We start from the raw sequence: 16424 nt of genomic DNA on the forward strand, positions 1-16424 counted from the left end.
GTGGGGAGGGGCTTGGGATTAGTGGCGGCAATGGTGGTGAGGGGGGGTGGGATCAGTGGCGGCAATGCTGGTGAGGGGGGTGAGGATCAGTGGCGGAAATGGTGATGAGGGGGGTGGGATCAGTGGCGGCAATGGTGGGGAGAGGCAAGGGATCAGTGGCAGCAATCGTGGGGAGGGGGGTGGGATCAGTGGCGGCGGTGGTGGGGAGGGGGGGTGCGATCAGAAGTGGTGATGGTGGTGAAGGGGGGTGGGATCAGAGGCGGTGGTGAGGGGGGGTGGATGGTGGGGTCAGATCAATGGCGGTGGTGAGGGGGGGGTGATGGTTGGCAGGGGGTGGGATCAATGGCGGTGGTGAATGGGCGATGGTGGAAAGGGATCAGTGGCGGCGATGGGGGGGGGTGGAGGAGGGGTGGGATGTGGTGTCATCCTCCCCCACCACCACCACCCACCACCTCTGTTTTAATGATCCCATTCCCCCACCACCGCAGATCTCATCCCCTCATCCCTACACCCCCCCCCCCAACACCTCTGTTGTAGATAGGGATGAGATCTGTTCTGTGCCATGGGATCATTAAGAGGCAGCAATCCAGCAAGGGTGGAGTTTGGGAATCATCATTCTTCAAGACAAGTTCACTTACATAGCAGTTGGTCAGAGTCAGACGATTCCCCCTCACTCAGCAACTCCACTCCAGCCAGGCAGGCACGCTTCTAGCAGCATGTGGTTTCTTCGCAGAGGGGAGAACTCCTCCCCCTGCACTCTATTGGTGTCAACTGACTTTCTTTCAGCGTCCACCCCTGCCTCACTGCATCAGCCTTCTTCTGAAGACTTAGCCCAGCCAGCCTCCTCTTAGCAACCGGCCGCTGTAGACACCTCCCCCTCCCCCCCCCCCCGCGCAGTGCGGCACAACGATCGGGGAGGGCAGCCAGTTACAGTAGCCACTAGCCAGAACAGTCAGGCGGATGGACAGGCCCCCTCACGCCACGGCCGCGGTAAGAGAACAGGGGCTGGCGGGCCCCCCCCTCAGGTGGTGGAACTCCAGCAAGAGCGACTGCTGCGACCCTGATAGTTCCGCTACTGAAGGGGATTAATGTGTAGTGCATGGGAGATGAAAGAGGTAATATACAGGTCATATAGAGACAGCACGAAGATGAGATTTACAGAAGAGGAGGGGGTGAAAGGGTTAAAATAACAATCCCACATTCTATTAAAACCCTTCACCATTAACTATATGCTGCTGATGATCCTTTTATTCATAAATATTCATTCACAATTATCCTTCCTCCCCTTCTTCCATTTTGACAGAAGGGGAGAGCTGTCAGATGTAAACACAGGGAGTGTTTACATTTGTCATCTCTGTGATTGGTCATCGCAGCAATCACAAGGTACAGGGCCATGCTGATCAGCTCTGTATATTGTGTCTGTGATCTGAGCTGTTTCAAGATGGCCCAGATCACAGTCATTTACATACAGTATCTTACAAAAGTGAGTACACCCCTCACTTTTTTGTAAATATTTTATTATATGTTTTCATGTAAAAATACTGAAAAAATGACACTTTGCTACAATGTAAAGTATTGAGTGTACAGCTTGTATAACTGTGTAAATTTGCTGTCCCCTCAAAATAACTCAACACACAGCCATTAATGTCTAAACCACTGGCAACAAAAGTGAGTACACCCCTAACTGAAAATGTCCAAATTGAGCCAAAATATCAATATTGATTGTGGCCACCATTACTTTCCAGCACTGCCGTAACCCTCTTGGGCATGGAGTTCACCAGAGCTTCACAGGTTGCCACTGGAGTCCTGTTCCACTCCTCCATGACAACATCACGAAGCTGGTGGATGTTAAAGACCTTGTGCTCCTCCACCCGTTTGAGGATGCCCCACAGATGCTCACTAGGGTTTAGGTCTGGAGACATGCTTGGCCTGTCCATCACCTTTACCCTCAGCTTCTTTAGCAAGGCAGTGGTCATCTTGGAGGTGTGTTTGGGGTTGTTATCATGTTGGATTATTGCCCTGCGGCCTAGTCTCCGAAGGGAAGAGATCATGCTCTGCTTCAGTATGTCACAGTACATGTTGGCATTCATGGTTCCCTCAATAAACTGTAATTCCCCAGTGCCGGCAGCACTCATGCAGTCCCAGACCATGACACTCCCACCACCATGCATGATTGTAGGCAAGACACACTTGTCTTTGTACTCCTCCCTTGGTTGCCGCCACACACGCATGACACCATCTGAACCAAATATGTTTATCTTGGTCTCATCAGACCACAGGACATGGTTCCAGTTATCCATGTCCTTAGCCTGCTTGTCTTTGGCAAACTGTTTGCGGGCTTTCTTGTGCATCATCTTTAGAAGAGGCTTTCTTCTGGGATGACAGCCATGCATACCAATTTGATGCAGTGTGCGGCGTATGGTCTGAGCACTGACAGACTGACCCCCCCCACCCCTTCAACCTCTGCAGCAATGCTGGCAGCACTCTTAAGACTATTTCCCAAAGATAACCTCTGGATATGATGCTGAGCACGTGCACTCATCTTCTTTGATTGACCATGGTGAGGCCTGTTCTTAGTGGAACCTGTCCTGTTAAACCGCTGTATGGTCTTAGCCACTGTGCTGCAGCTCAGTTTCAGGGTCTTGGCAATCTTCTTTCAGCCTAGGCCTTTTTTATGTAGAGCAACAATTCTTTTTTTCACATCCTAAGAGAGTTCTTTGCCATGAGGTGCCATGTTGAACTTGCTCCCCATTCACACCTGAGACCTTGTAACACTAACAAGTCACATGACACTGGGGAGGGAAAATGGCTAATTGGCCCAATTTGCACATTTTCACTTAGGGGTGTTCTGACTTTTGTTGCCAGCGGTTTAGACATCAATGGCTGTGTGTTCAGTTATTTTGAGGGGACAGCAAATTTACACTGTTATACAAACTGTACACTCACTACTTTTCGTTGTAGCAAAGTGTCATTTCGTCAGTGTTGTCACATGAAAAGATATAATAAAATATTTACAAAAATGTGAGGGGTGTACTTACTTTTGTGAGATACTGTATGTACTAGACGCCTATGTGTGGTTTCTAAAGTGCCGTTTAAAAAAATAGCACATTACAACTCTGCTGTTCAAGTGCCGTTTAACCGCCTTAGCGGTAAACCCGAGCGTGACTCGGGGTAGGAATTTTCTGGTATTAGCGGTATCCCCGAGTCACGCTCGGGGTGAATGGCAGAGCGTGCAGACAGCGCAGCGGAGCTTCTCTTACCTTATCCTGGCGATCCAGCGATGATCTTCCATTGCTGTGACCGCCAGCGAGATCTCCGCCGCTCGTCTGTCGGTAGGAGGACTTCCTAGTTCCGTTCCCTGCAGCAGCAATGCTGCATGGGAGCGGAACTAGGGAGGGAAATTCAAAAAAAAAAACGTTGCACAAAACACATAACACATTTTATATTATATATATGCATATATATATATATATATATATATATATATATATATGCAAATATATATATATATATATATATATATATATATATATATATATATGTATATATATGCAAATATATATATATATATATATATATATATATATATATATATGCAAATATATATATATATATATATACATATATACACACACACACACATATATATATATATATAAAATTATATTATTGATTCGATTATAATTCATGCGTTTATATATATATATATATACATACACACACACATATATATATATATATATATATATATATATCTATATACACACATATATATATAATATATAGCGCATGAATTATAATCTAATCAATAATATAATTTTATTATATATATTATATATTAAATAATAAAATAATATTATTGATTCAATTATAATTCACGTGTTTGTGTTTCAAATTTATCACATCTGGGATGTCTACTAGACTCTTGTCTCTTGTTTTGGTCAGGTTTAAGTCAGTAATTACTAAGAATTGTAGGCCTATAATACATAACGCCAAATTTCCATGAAAAGAATTGTACCGCTTTTGGAACAGAATTCCTGACAGAATCATACCGCCAGGGAGGTTAAAAAAATGGCACATTACAACTCTGCTGTTCCTAAATGTACGGTGATAGTAAAGTGGTTAGGGTCAAGCAAAAATATGTTTTTGGATTTTTGAAAAGAGTGGGAAAGGATAGATTCTCTCATTTTTGGTTTGTTTGAGTTGCTGTTTTTGTCCCCAGTGTCCTGGTGGTTCCAGACAACAGGGAGTTAAAGTGGCATATCTTCACCAAGACACACAGCAAACAGCCTGACGGGCTCTCTAACCCTTTCCCACTTTACAAAAAAGTTTTTTTGCAGTCTTTGACTTTTTTTGGGGGGGGGGGGGGGGCATTTCCCCTTACTTTCCCTACCAGGTGGAACCAGTCACCAGAACAGGAAATAAAGGAAAATCTTCCAACCCCCACTGTTCAACAGGGGAGGAAAAGTATACTGTTTATAGAACCGGTATTTCACACACACACCCTAGTCAATCACCGTAGAAGAGAGGATGCAGACATTACTGCACAACATATATACATGTTATTAAAATCAATTAAAACAAAAGATTAAAACCAAAAAAAAAACAGCTGCTCCTAACAAAGTTTACAAACGAAATGCGTTGATTGGAGCCTTATGACCTCACTACACAGAGACTCCTGGGACTCTGTTCAGGAAGTCCTGTGTACAGGAGACATCACTGACAAATGTGAGTGTACATCTTTTGTTTTACTTGATTTTAACCCCTTGGCATTGGCTCCCACCAGCCCTTTAAGGGGTTTGGAGTTCCGTGAGGCGGGGCTTATGGCCATGTGACTGCCGTGATTGGCTGTCATGGCAGTCACATAATCGGAAAACTCCCAATCGCAAGGAGCGATTGGGAGCTTTTCGTAAGCCACTGGTCGCTGTGCTGGGAGCGCGCAAGCGCATCTCTGTTGCGTGTTACTGGATGGATCACAAGGTGAAAAATAAAGAGTTGGCATTTTTATTCCTTATATGCTAACCCCTGGATGGTTGCTGTCCATGCTATATGGTCTGAGTGTGGTATATGGTGGAACATCTATCCAGTGACGGTCCCTGGCATTACCTGATCCATACCGGCTCCTCCATCTGGATCCATCTGAAATTTATGCTGATTGGTGTATTTATTACCATCATCTGGTAAGCGCACTGGCATGCTTTACTGACAGATGCACTGTAGAGGAGAACCTTTATCTACTGCTGTGGTGGAGGACTTTTTATCATTTTACTCTATGCACAGAGTTTGTTTGGGACTTTCACTACCCTTAACTATTTTTGTGCCAATTTGTGTTACATTTTTTCAAACACTAATTTTCTTGATTTTGTCACTATTTTTCATTCCTAGTGTGCACATATACTTATATACTTGTTTGTATATGTAATGTTATATATTTATTTGGGTTTGGCACTATACTGTTTGGTAAGAGTGCACATTCATGTATTGGTTGCATATTTATTTATTTATTCATTTATACATATAGTCATTTATAATGCCGCTTTATTTTGTTTACTTTTGCCCAGGTGATATCCCACTATTTAGCTCCAGCTTCTCCTTTTTTCTTTTATTAGCGCAGTTTTACTTATATAATGCATCTATGTTGGCGCTATTGCACGCAAATATGCAGCAGCCCCTCGGGGCCAAGACCTGGCCACAGGGAGGCCGCATATTTGCATACACTCTGCACCAACAGGTTAATAAACTTTATACATGTTGCGCAATGATGTTTGCATCCTTTCTTCATGGCGGATGATTGTGGTGTATGTGGGAACATTCGCTAAGCCACAACTGCCTTTGAGGGTTAAAGATCACACTGTCATTTTGTATTACCACGTGCTGTGCTGCCATTTACAAAAAATGGCCCCCGCAGCACACCAAGCCTTGCTGCACTTTGTGTAATGTGCACTGTTAGCCCTTTTACAAGTGCATCTCATGTAGGAATATTAAGGCAGACCATTACGGGTTACCGTAAAAAAAACACTACAAGTAAAATATGCCCTGACGTGCTTTAGTTATGGTGATCATATATACAAGCGTATATACAACATTTCATACAGTGCTGCCTCCGACTAGATTTCTAATAATAAATACCCATATACCTGTATACATTACGTCATGCAATCCCGCAACATACAGTAAGTGTACCTTAGCGATTGATCTCCGCTCTTGTTCATTTCCCCTTGGCTAATCAGGCCCATTCAGTATGCCATGAATGGGTTCTTTTTTTCTGCTATTATAATATTCTTTCCTATATATTTTGAACTTTGTATCCATTATACACAGCAAATGTCAACCGTTCTGGGAATTTAGCAACTGTTCACAAACTGTAATTTGTAATTTTGGCATCTAATTTTCCCTTTCATTTTATCTTTCATCTCAAATTTGCAACTCACACATAAATGTTTTATTGTTATTACTGCCACTCCATTGAGTACTACTAACAGATTTAGAGACTAAATTACTGCCACTTGTACTGGAGACAACAGAATTACTTATGAAATAAGTTTAAATCACAACTCCAATCTGCAGAAATCTGTATTTGTTCTTCCCTCCACCCCTAATGCTGTACCGCTTTCTGCCCTTATTTTAATATTTACAAAAGGTTTTCTACTGTAAAACTAGGGAGAAAAATAGGCCACGTGATCATCTGTGCTCTTTTTTTTTGTAAATAGATTTTTATTGAGTTTTACAATAATACAACTGTAAAGTAATTAAATTATTCAAACAAAAGGCTGTATAGGAAATAGCACAAGTGCATTAACTTACAATAATAAGCAAGGTGCATATATTTAGTGTTGAAAATGTGGCAAATAATTGTGTATAGATGAAGAAAAAGTAAAAATGTGGAGGTGGGGGAGGGAGCACAAAGGTGAAGAAGTAAAATGGAATGAATTCGAAAGTGTTCATAATATGTGTTTTGCATACCAACGTTACCAAGGGAGCCCCATATTAAGGAGTTTGGAATATGAGGATTTTCCATGTGCCATTAAAGATTCATAGGTGTAGTGTGTTTGCCCTAGTGCAATTATATCTGTGATTGTTGGAATGGTTTTTGTCTTCCAGTGTCTGCCTGTAAGTAGTCTGGTTGTCAAGAGTATATGTGTGGTCACTAATAGAGTTGAGCGGACACCTGGATGTCCGTGTTCGACGGGTTCGGCCGAACTTTAAAAAAAAGTCCGGGTCCGTGTCCCGGACTTTTGCCGAACTTTTCCCGGACACCGAACCCCATTGAAGTCAATGGGGACCCGAACTTTCAGGCACTAAAATGGCTCTAAAACACCAAAGGAAAGGGCTAGAGTGCTGCAAATGGCAGCAAAACGTAATTAAGAGCATGGCAAATGCTCTGCAAACAAATGTGGATAGGGAAATAACTTAAAACAACAAAAAAACCCCCAGAAAAATAAAACAATGTTCTTCATCTCTGAAGGACGAGGCCCATATGGAGTAGGAGGGAGGTTGAGGTGGTGGTGGATGTGGCGGTGTCATAGGCGTGCGCACAGGGTGTGCCGGGTGTACCTTGGCACACCCTAATCACCTAGGGCACATTAGCATTATCGCTCTGTTTGCCAGTGAGGAGATGGGAAAGATCTCCCTCGGACCTGCTCTGCTCTATTTCACTTTGCCAGCAGGGAGAGTAATGTATCGGGGCCATGTACATGTAGGCAAACACATGCATGTGTATTTAAACTTTGGGGTGCACACCCTAATGCAATAGGCTGCGCACACCTATGGGCGGTGTAGGTGGAAGCGGCGGTGGAGAGGGACCAGGGCCGGATTAAGAGCATCATGGGCTTGGTGCTGAGGATTTTGAAGGGCCTTAAGGGCCGTGCCTTGGCATGCCCCCAGAGGAGGAAGGGTGCAGCCAGGCATGCCTAATTCAACATGGGATGCTGTCTCTGAAGCCCATAAACACATCCATGCATCGGTAACTGTTCCTCCTTGTCCGGCCTTCGTGCTGTGTGGGGAGGTTCTGAGGGAGCTGCCTGGGGAAGCGAGCATAGAAGCCAGACTTCTGTGTTTACAAGTGACAGAAGAGCGGTAACAGTGAATATGGCCAACCCGGGGCCTATATAAAAGGTAGGGGCCTGGAGCTGCAGCTCCAATAGCCCCTACGTTAATCTGGCCCTGAGGAGGACGAGGTAGCCAACACTGCTTCTTTTCACAAATTTTAAATGAGGGTACACCCCAAAAGAGTGAGAAAGAGCAAAAATGGAACAATGGGTGGGTAAGGTCGGTATCCATCGCTATTCTGCACAAGGTACGGAAAAGTCCCGTGGAATCCATGCCTGGTTCATTTTAATGAACGTGAGCTTGTCCACATTGTCTCTGGACAGGCGGCTGCGCTTGTCTGTTATAACGCCCCCAGCCGTGCTAAATACCCGTTCAGATAATACACTGGCTGCAGGGCACGCCAGCACCTCCAAGGCGTAAAGGGCAAGCTCAGGCCATGTGCCCAATTTGGAGACCCAGAAGTTGAAGGGGGCAGACCCGTCATTCACTACATGTAGGCGTGTGCACACATACTGCTCCACCATGTTGGTAAAATGCTGCCTCCTGCTAAGACGTTCCATCTGAGCTGCTGGTGCTGCTGTTTGTTGTGGCGTGCTGACAAAGCTTTTCCACATTTCGGCCATGCTAACCCTGCCTTCTGAGGTGCTGGCGGTGCCCTGGTTGCGTTGGCGACCTCTTCCTCCTTCTCCTCCTCCTCCTCCTCCTCTGCCTTGTGCTTCCACTGTGGCCCCGCTGTCAGGTGGGAATGCCAGCAGCATCGCGTCTACCAGCGTGCGCTTGTACTCGCGCATCTTGCGATCGCGCTCCAGTGAGTGAATTAAGGACGGTACGTTGTCCTTGTAATGGGGATCCAGCAGCGTGGCCACCCAGTAATCAGCACAAGTTAGAATGTGGGCAACTCGGCGGTCGTTGTGGAGACACTGCAGCATGTCATCGCTCATGTGTGCCAGGCTGCCCAGAGGCAACGAAAGGCCGTCCTCTGTGGGAGGTGTATCGTCCGTGTCCTCTGTATCCCCCCAGCCACGCACCAGTGATGGCCATGAGCTGGCCTGGGTGCCACCCTGCTGTGAACATGGTTCCATCTCCTCCTCCAGCTCCTCCTCCTCATCCTCCTCATCCTCCAGAACTGTGCCCCTGCTGGACAATTGTGTCCCTGGCGTTTGTGTGTGTAGGAACCCACCCTCGGAGCCCCTTGCGAATGACTGCCCTGAAAGCCTTGGAAATGTTACCTCCTCATCCTCCTCCTCATCCTGTGCCACATCCTCTTCCATCATCGCCCGAATTGTTTTTTCAAGGAGGCATAGAAGTGGGATAGTTAAGCTGAGAACGGCGTCATCGGCACTGGCCATGTTGGTGGAGTACTCAAACAAGCGCAACAAGGCACACAGGTCTCGCGTGGAGGCCCAGTTATTGGTGGTGAAGTGGTGCTGTTCCACAGAGCGACTCACGCGTGCGTGCTGCAGCTGAAACTCCACTATGGCCTGCTGCTGCTCGCACAGAATTTGCAGCATGTGCAAGGTGGAGTTCCACCTTGTGGGCACGTCACATATGAGGCGGTGAGCGGGAAGGCCGAAGTTACGCTGCAGCGCTGACAGGCGAGCAGCAGCAGGGTGAGAACGCCGAAAGTACGCACAGACAGCCCGCACTTTCTGCAGCAGCTCTGACATATCGGGGTAGTTTTTAAGGAACCTCTGCACCACCAAATTCAGCACATGCGCCAGGCAAAGGATGTGCATCAAACCGGCTAGGCCCAGAGCTGCTATGAGATTTCGCCTGTTATCGCACACCACCAGGCAGGGGCTTGAGGCTCACTGGCAGCAACCACTCATTTGTCTGCTGTTCCATGCTCCTCCACAACTCCTGCGCGGTGTGTGGTTTGTCCCCCAAACAGGCAAGTTGTAAAACTGCCTGCTGTCGTTTACCCCTGGCCGTGCTGAAGTTGGTGGTGAAGGTGTTACGCTGTCCGGATGAGGAGGCGGTAGAGGATGAGGAAGCGGAGTAGGAGGAGTTAGGAACAGGAGGCAAACTGAAGCGCCCTGCAATCCTCGGTGGTGGAAGGACATGCGCCAAATTGCTATCCGCCTCAGGCCCATCCGCCACTGCATTTATCCAGTGTGCCGTTAGGGAGATATAACGCCCCTGACCGTGCTTACTGGTCCACGTATCGGTAGTTAGGTGGACCTTGGCACAGATGGCATTGCGCAGTGCACACCTGATTTTTTCCCCCACTTGGTTGTGCAGGGAAGGGATGGCTTGCCTGGAAAAGTAGTGGCGGCTGGGCACGACGTACTGTGGGACAGCCACCGACATAAGGTTTTTAAAACTGTGCGTCTCCACCAGACGGAATGACAGCATTTCAAAGGCCAATAATTTTGAAATGCTGGCATTCAGGGCCAGGGATCGCGGGTGGGTAGGGGGGTACTTCCTCTTCCTCTCAAGTGTTTGGGAGATGGAAAGCTGAACGCTTCCACGGGACATTGTGGAGATGGTTGTTGGTGACCCAGGTGGTGGTGTTGCTGACAGATCCTCTGTTTGCGGGGTGGCAGGTGCCAGTATCACTACAGATGTGGCTGGAGCGGCCAAGACTGCAGCAGAAGAGGAAGCAGGATGAGCCAGAGACGTTTCTTGGTTTTGAAGGTGTCTACTCCACTGCAGCTCGTGCTTTGCACTTAGATGCCTGATCATGCAGGTTGTGCTCAGGTTGAGAAGGTTTATGCCTCGCTTCAGGCTCTGATTGCACAGGGTGCAAACCACTCGTGTCCTGTCATCAGCACATTTTCCAAAGAACTTCCTCGCTAGAGAACTCCTTTGAGCTGACTTTGGTGCGCTCGTTCCCTTGCTGCGTTGGGCAGTAGCGGGCGTAGTGTCTAGGGCACGGCCGCTCCGCTTTTGCACCCTGCTCCCTCTTCTGCTGTGCTGGTGGCTCTGTGCGACCACCGCCTCTTCCTCCAAACTACTCAGGTCACCTGCATGACGTTCATTCCATGTGGGGTCGAGGAGCTCATCGTCCTCCACATCATTTTCCACCCAGTCTTCACCCCTGCCCTCCTTGTCGGTCTCCACAATGCTGAACGCCACAGCAGTTGGCACCTGCGTTTCGTCATCATCGGAGACGTGCTGAGATGGTCCTTGCATGTACTCATCTTGAGAAATAAGTGGTTGGGCATCGCTGCACTCAATCTCTTCAACTTCTGGGGCAGGGCTAGGTGGATGGCCCTGGGAAACCCTGCTGACAGAGTCCTCAAAAAGAAGAAGAGACTGCTGTATGGATTGGGGCTCAGACTGCTTGCCTGATTTCCAAGGGGGTGTGGTGAAAGACGGTTGGACATTGGCTGCAGGTGCCAACTCTGACCTTTCTGCAGTAGACTGGGTGGGAGACAATGTGAAGGAACTGGAGGCACTGTCAGCAACCCAATCTATTATCGCCTGTACTTCTTCAGGCCTCATCACGTCTAGAGGCGCATTATGCCCTACCAAATACTGATGCAGGTTCTGTCGCCTACTCACACTTGTGGAAGGTGTTTCACTTGTGCGTGTAACTGGCACAGATCGACCACGTCCTCTCCTTGCAACAGGAGCTTTACCAGCAGCACCACGACCCAGGCCACGGCCCCTATTTGACGGTCTCCTCATATTTCTGTAATTTATGATCTTGCCCTAGAAAGGTGTTTATTGAATAGCGGAACAAAACAACAACAGTATCGCACGGGTGTATCTCACAGTCAAATATGCAAACTATGCCGCAATTTAATGTTTTTTACCCCAAAAGGGTGTATATTGAATAGCGGAATAGGAAAAAGGATAAAAAAACGGTGTATCTCACACGTACAAACACAGACTAGGCCCCGATTCAAATTTTTTGTACCCTAAAGGGAGGATGAGGAAGAGGAGTAGGAGGAGTTGGGAACAGGAGGCAAACTGAAGCGCCCTGCAATCCTTGGCGGTGGAAGGAGATGCGCCAAACAAATTTAAAAGGTGTATCTCCCACGTACCGATACAGACTATGCCGTAATTTAATTTTCTTACACTCCAAAAGGGTGTATATTGAATAGCGGAATAGAAAAAATGTTATAATACGGTGTATCTCACATGTACAAACACAGACTAGGCCCCGATTACAATTTTTTGTACTCTAAAGGCAGGATGAGGAAGAGGAGTAGGAGGAGTTGGGAACAGGAGGCAAACTGAAGAGCCCTGCAATCCTCGGCGGTAGAAGGAGATGCGCCAAACAAATTTAAAAAGGTGTATCTCACATGTACCGATACAGACTATCCCGCAATTTAATTTTTTACACTCAAACAGGGTGTATATTGAATAGCGGAATAGGACAAATTAAAAAAAACGGTGTATCTCACACGTACAAACACCAACTAGGCCCCGATTACAATTTTTTGTACCCTAAAGGCAGGATGAGGAAGAGGAGTAGGAGGAGTTGGGAACAGGAGGCAAACTGAAGCGCCCTGCAATCCTCGGCGGTAGAAGGAGATGCGCCAAACCAATTTAAAAAGGTGTATCTCACATGTACCGGTACAGACTATCCCACAATTTAATTTTTTACACTCAAACAGGGTGTATATTGAATAGCGGAATAGGACAAATTTTACAAAACGGTGTATCTCACACGTACAAACACCAACTAGGCCCTGATTACAATTTTTTGTACCCTAAAGGCAGAATGAGGAAGAGGAGTAGGAGGAGTTGGGAACAGGAGGCAAACTGAAGCGCCCTGCAATCCTCGGCAGTAGAAGGAGATGCGCCAAACAAATTAAAAAAGGTGTATCTCACATGTACCGGTACAGACTATCCCGCAATTTAATTTTTTAAACTCAAAGAGGGTGTATATTGAATAGCGGAATAGGACAAATTTTACAAAACTGTGTATCTCACACGTACAAACACAAACTAGGCCCCGATTAAAATTTTTTCTACCCTAAAGGCAGGATGAGGAGTAGGAGGAGTTCGGAACAGGCAGGAGGCAGACTGAAGCACCCTCAAATCCTCGGCAGTATGAGATGCGCCCCAAAAATTGGAAAGGTGTATCTCACACGTACCGACACAGACTATCACGCAATTTAATTGTTTATACCCAAAGGTTTTGATTAAATAGCGGAATAGAAAATATGATCCAAAAAAAAGTGTATGTATATCACACGTACACAACCACACTAGGCCCCAATTACTATTGTTTGTACCCCTAAAGGCAGGATGAGGAGTAGGAGGAGTTTGGAACAGGCAGCACCCTCAAATCTTCAGAAGTATGAGATGAACCCCAAAAACTTGCAAAGGTGGATCTCACACGTACCAACACAGACTATCCCGCAATTTAATTGATCCCCAAAGGTTTTTATTGAATAGCGGAATAGGAAATATGATCAAAAAAAGTGTATGTATCTCACACGTACAGAAGCAGACTAGGCCCCAATTACTATTGTTTGTACCCCTAAAGGCAGGATGAGGAGTAGGAGGAGTATGGAACAGGCAGCACCCTCAAATCTTCAGAAGTATGAGATGAACCCCAAAAACTTGGAAAGGTGGATCTCACACGTACCAACACAGACTATCCCCCAATTTAACTGATCCCCAAAGGTTTTTGATTAAATAGCGGAATAGAAAATATGATCAAAAAAAGTGTATGTATATCACACGTACACAACCACACTAGGCCCCAATTACTATTGTTTGTACCCCTAAAAGGCTGGATGAGGAGTAGGGGGGAGTATGGAACAGGCAGCACCCTCAAATCTTCAGAAGTATGAGATGAACCCCAAAAACTTGGAAAGGTGGATCTCTCTCACACGTACCAACACAGACTATCCCCCAATTTAACTGATCCCCAAAGGTTTTTGATTAAATAGCGGAATAGAAAATATGATCAAAAAAAGTGTATGTATATCACACGTACACAACCACACTAGGCCCCAATTACTATTGTTTGTACCCCTAAAAGGCTGGATGAGGAGTAGGGGGAGTATGGAACAGGCAGCACCCTCAAATCTTCAGAAGTATGAGATGACCCCCAAAAACTTGGAAAGGTGGATCTCTCTCACACGTACCAACACAGACTATCCCCCAATTTAACTGATCCCCAAAGGTTTTTGATGAAATAGCGGAATAGAAAATATGATCAAAAAAAGTGTATGTATATCACACGTACACAACCACACTAGGCCCCAATTACTATTGATTGTACCCATAAAAGGCTGGATGAGGAGTAGGGGGGAGTATGGAACAGGCAGCACCCTCAAATCTTCAGAAGTATGAGATGAACCCCAAAAACTTGGAAAGGTGGATCTCTCTCACACGTACCAACACAGACTATCCCCCAATTTAACTGATCCCCAAAGGTTTTTGATTAAATAGCGGAATAGAAAATATGATCAAAAAAGTGTATGTATATCACACGTACACAACCACACTAGGCCCCAATTACTATTGTTTGTACCCCTAAAAGGCTGGATGAGGAGTAGGGGGGAGTATGGAACAGGCAGCACCCTCAAATCTTCAGAAGTATGAGATGAACCCCAAAAACTTGGAAAGGTGGATCTCTCTCACACGTACCAACACAGACTATCCCCCAATTTAACTGATCCCCAAAGGTTTTTGATTAAATAGCGGAATAGAAAATACGAACAAAAAAAGTGTATGTATATCACACATACACAACCACACTAGGCCCCAATTACTATTGTTTGTACCCCTAAAAGGCTGGATGAGGAGTAGGGGGGAGTATGGAACAGGCAGCACCCTTAAATCTTCAGAAGTATGAGATGAACCCCAAAAACTTGGAAAGGTGGATCTCTCTCACACGTACCAACACAGACTATCCCCCAATGTAACTGATCCCCAAAGGTTTTTGATTAAATAGCGGAATAGAAAATATGATCAAAAAAAGTGTATGTATATCACACGTACACAACCACACTAGGCCCCAATTACTATTGTTTGTACCCCTAAAAGGCTGGATGAGGAGTAGGGGGGGAGTATGGAACAGGCAGCACCCTCAAATCTTCAGAAGTATGAGATGAACCCCAAAAACTTGGAAAGGTGGATCTCTCTCACACGTACCAACACAGACTATCCCCCAATTTAACTGATCCCCAAAGGTTTTTGATTAAATAGCAGAATAGAAAATATGATCAAAAAAAGTGTATGTATATCACACGTACACAACCACACTAGGCCCCAATTACTATTGTTTGTACCCCTAAAAGGCTGGATGAGGAGTAGGGGGGAGTATGGAACAGGCAGCACCCTCAAATCTTCAGAAGTATGAGATGAACCCCAAAAACTTGGAAAGGTGGATCTCTCTCACACGTACCAACACAGACTATCCCCCAATTTAACTGATCCCCAAAGGTTTTTGATTAAATAGCGGAATAGAAAATATGATCAAAAAAGTGTATGTATATCACACATACACAACCACACTAGGCCCCAATTACTATTGTTTGTACCCCTAAAAGGCTGGATGAGGAGTAGGGGGAGTATGGAACAGGCAGCACCCTCAAATCTTCAGAAGTATGAGATGAACCCCAAAAACTTGGAAAGGTGGATCTCTCTCACACGTACCAACACAGACTATCCCCCAATTTAACTGATCCCCAAAAGTTTTTGATTAAATAGCGGAATAGAAAATATGATCAAAAAAAGTGTATGTATATCACACGTACACAACCACACTAGGCCCCAATTACTATTGTTTGTACCCCTAAAAGGCTGGATGAGGAGTAGGGGGAGTATGGAACAGGCAGCACCCTCAAATCTTCAGAAGTATGAGATGAACCCCAAAAACTTGGAAAGGTGGATCTCTCTCACACGTACCAACACAGACTATCCCCCAATTTAACTGATCCCCAAAGGTTTTTGATTAAATAGCGGAATAGAAAATATGATCAAAAAAAGTGTATGTATATCACACGTACACAACCACACTAGGCCCCAATTACTATTGTTTGTACCCCTAAAAGGCTGGATGAGGAGTAGGGGGGAGTATGGAACAGGCAGCATCCTCAAATCTTCAGAAGTATGAGATGAACCCCAAAAACTTGGAAAGGTGGATCTCTCTCACACGTACCAACATAGACTATCCCCCAATTTAACTGATCCCCAAAGGTTTTTGATTAAATAGCGGAATAGAAAATATGATCAAAAAAAGTGTATGTATATCACACGTACACAACCACACTAGGCCCCAATTACTATTGTTTGTACCCCTAAAAGGCTGGATGAGGAGTAGGGGGGAGTATGGAACAGGCAGCACCCTCAAATCTTCAGAAGTATGAGATGAACCCCAAAAACTTGGAAAGGTGGATCTCTCTCACACGTACCAACACAGACTATCCCCCAATTTAACTGATCCCCAAAGGTTTTTGATT

This window comes from Pelophylax lessonae (genome assembly GCF_965119305.1).
Source record: "Pelophylax lessonae genome assembly, chromosome: 2".
Classification (NCBI taxonomy): domain Eukaryota; kingdom Metazoa; phylum Chordata; class Amphibia; order Anura; family Ranidae; genus Pelophylax; species Pelophylax lessonae.